The 3,800-nt window shown below is 36.6% G+C and overlaps 1 pseudogene; it reads left to right on the top strand.

Moving 5' to 3' along the window:
• Positions 1 to 315: 315 nt before the first annotated feature.
• LOC102811057 lies at positions 316 to 1,643 on the top strand (annotated as a pseudogene).
• The last annotated feature ends 2,157 nt before the right edge of the window (positions 1,644 to 3,800 follow it).

Below are 3,800 nucleotides of genomic sequence, written 5' to 3'. Positions count from 1 at the left end.
GAAGAAGAAGAAGAAGAAGAGAAAAAAATATATATATATGTGTGTGTATGTGTATATATATGTATCACATATATGTTGTTGTTAAGTTGGATTAAGTTAGTTCCAACTCATTTGACCCTGTATAAAATTTCCAAGGATTTGAACTACTGGGTTTGAACTGCTTATGTATGGAGTCCTGGTGTGGCCACAAGGTCGGTATGAAACACAAAGTCAGCAGTTCAAACTCACCAGCTGCTCCTCAGGAACCCTATACAGGGTTGTTATGAGTTGGAACCAACTCAACAGCACTTAACAACAACAAATCTTTAGGAGTAAATGGTTGTTGATGGTGGGCGTGGGGACACTGGAGACTGGAAAGGTCACTGGAACCCTGTAAAGAAGTTTCTCGAGTGATCTGGACCCTTCACACACCCGGATTTCAAACCCAGTACTGAATCTCTTCAGTTTTTGTTAGATCATGGAACGTTCTAGTCATTGGACCTGGCAGTTTAGGAATGTGAGCTCCTGAAAAATCTGGCATTGTCTGGTTTTAGGCAGATGCCTGTCATAGACATGGACATTATAGATGTTTCCAATCGAAACAGGCAGTTTTTGTTTAGACCTAATGATGTTGGAAGACCTAAGGCTAAAGCTGCTGCAGAATTTCTAAATGACAGAATTCCTAATTGCAATGTAGTTCCACATTTCAACAAAATTCAGGTTTTTAACAATACTTTCTATCAACAATTTCATATTATTGCATGTGGACTGAACTCTTATTGTTGACAGAAGATGGATAAATATAATGCTGATATATCTTCTAAGTTATAAAGATGGTGTGTTAGGTCCAAGCTCCTCTGTCGCTTTGATAGATGGAGAAACTGAAGGTTTTAAAGGGAATGCCAGAGTAATTCTGCCCGGAATGACTGCTTGTATTGGATGCACACTGGAACTTTATCTACCTTGGGTTATTTTTCCCATGTGTACCACTGTGTCTATGCCCAGGCTACCAGAACATTGTATTGAATATGTAAGAGTTTTACAGTGGCCTAAGGAGCAGCCTTCTAGAGAAGGAATTCCATTAGATGGAGGGAGATGATCCTGATCATATTCAGTGGATTTCCCAAAAATTCCTGGAGAGAGCATCACAATATGATATTAGAGGCATCACATACAGACTCACTCAAGGGGTTGTAAAATGAATCATTCCTGCAGTAACTTGCACAAATGCAATTATTACAGCTGTATGTGCCAATATAGCACCAAGTGCATACATTCCCTTTAATAATTACTTGGAATTCGCTGATGTAGATGGGCTATATACATATACATGTGAAGCAGAGAGAAAGGAAAACTGCCTAGCTTGTAGCCAGCTTCCTGAAAAACTAAAAAATAGTTTTCACTATCAGCTAAACTGCAGGAGGTTTGGATTATCTAACTACTGTGCTTCTTTGCAAATGAGATCTCCAGCCATCACAGCCACATTAAAGGGGGAAAAAAATAGAACATTGTACTTACAGTCAGTAACTTCTATTGAAGAATGAACAAGACTAAATCTCTCCAAGACATTGAAAGAATTGGGACTCATTGATTGACAAGAACTAGCAGTTGCTGATGTCACAGTACCACAGACTGTACTATTCAAACTTTATTTTACTTCTTAAGGAAAATTGATTTGCAGAAGTCATGGAAATAGCAAATTCATGGAAATATCATACTTTGTGGATGCTAAAAATATTTTAATGTCACTTTTAGCATTAGTGTTGCTGGAATTTTCTTTACATATGTGTGTTGTGTGTATATATATATGTGTGTATATATACATATATACATATATTGTTGTTGTTAAGTGTCATTGAGTCGGTTCTGACCCATGTACAGGGTTTCTGAGGCTGCAAATCTTTACGGGAGCAGAAAGCCTCATCTTTCTCCCAGGGAGCAGCTGGTAGTTTTGAACTGCTGACCTTGCAGTTTGCAGCCCGATTCATAACCACTACGCTACCAGAGCTCCTTATATACATGTATATATACATATACACATATATATACACACAAAACAAACTGCTTTTTTTTAAACTTTGTAACTTTTCCTTGAAGACAGAATTTTGGGATCATTTCTTACAAGCATTTTCATTAATAATAAGAGAAGCGATTCTTGGAAAGATAATGTACAAATGTTTGCTTCTCTTAGAAGACAGAGGAAAATGCCTTCTTGTATGTGAATTTTATGTTATGGTCAAAGAACACATTCCTCAACTTTCAGTTGAACACCTACATATACAAAGGATGCCCCCTTAAAGAAAATAAGGAAATCAGGTTTGAAATAACATTAAACATTACCACCTATTAAAAAAAATTTTTAAAGCCTTGGGTCGCTATGAATAAGAACCAACTCAATGGTACTTAGCAACAACAAAATACATGTACACACCTACCATTTGTCTAGGATAAGCACTGAACTTCGAACCACAAGGACTAACGGTTCAAATCACCAGCCCTGCTTCCTGGAAGACAGATGAGACTTTCTGCTGCCGCAAAGATATTTTTTAAAAAAAGCTTTGGAAACCTCTACAAGGCTGCTAAGAGTTGGAAGCGACTTTAAGGCAGTTAACAACAACAACCACTTATCTGTCAGTTTGTGGTATTGTGGTGACTTGTATGTCACTGTGATCCTGGAAGTTATGCCAAAGGTATTTTAAATACCAGCTTTGTTACTAATGGTGGATAGGTTTCAGCAGAGCTTCCAGACTAAAACAGTAGGAAAGAGAATCAGACCACTTCTGATTGGTTAGCCATTGAAAACTTTATGATTAGCAGAAGAACATTATTAGATATAGTGCCAGAAGGTGAACTTCTTAGGTTGGAAGACCCTCAAAATATGACTAGGGAAGAGCTTCCTCCTCAAAGTAGAGTTGACTTTCATGATGTGGATGGAGCAAAGCTTTCCAGACCTTCATTTGATATAGGACACAACTCAAAATGAGAAGAAACAACTGCAAATGTATGCTTGTAATTGGACCTTGTAATCTACAAAATATTACTCTAGAGATATTGGAAATCATCAGAAATGAAACAGAACTCATAGAGATTGATATCAGAGGCAGCTGAAATGGACTTATATTGGTCATTTTGAGTGTGACAGTCATGTGATTTACTATGCCAAGAATGACACACTGAAGTGGAATAGCATCACATTAATCACCAAGAGATTATTTCAAGATCTGTCTTGAGATAAAATGCTGTTTGTAATAGTGTAATATTCATATGCCTACAAGGAAGAGTTATGCCTACAAGTTAATACTATTATTCAAATTTAGTCACAAACCACTAAAGCCACTAATGAAGAAATTGAAAAATTCCGCCAGTTTTTTCAGTCTGAAATGGATCAAACATATAATCAAGATACATTGATAATTACTGGTGATTGAAAAATGAAGGCTGGATACGAAGATGAAGGAACAGTATTTGGAAAATATGGTCTTACTGAAAGAAATGGTGCTGGAGATCATATGACAGAATTTTGAAAGACCAACAAATACTTCTTTTTTTAATTTAAGGTTTTTATTGTGGATTGAGTGAAAGTTTACAGGGCACATCATCAGTTTCACATTCAAAAATTCATATAAATTGTTTCATTACATTGATTATAATCCCCTCCATATACCATCAGTTAAGTATTTCCCTCTATCCACTTTAGCTTTTTTTAAAAACACACACAAACAAAAAAACACACTCAGGCATATATAATAAATTACATCTCCAAAGGGCACATTCTGCAAGTCTGCTCCTGGCCACCAGTTCTTAGTCCTTCTCTTCTTAGT

Source organism: Chrysochloris asiatica, unplaced genomic scaffold, assembly GCF_000296735.1.
Source record: "Chrysochloris asiatica unplaced genomic scaffold, ChrAsi1.0 scaffold00205, whole genome shotgun sequence".
Lineage (NCBI taxonomy): Eukaryota > Metazoa > Chordata > Mammalia > Afrosoricida > Chrysochloridae > Chrysochloris > Chrysochloris asiatica.
This window is presented reverse-complemented; position numbering and strand designations above follow the sequence as displayed.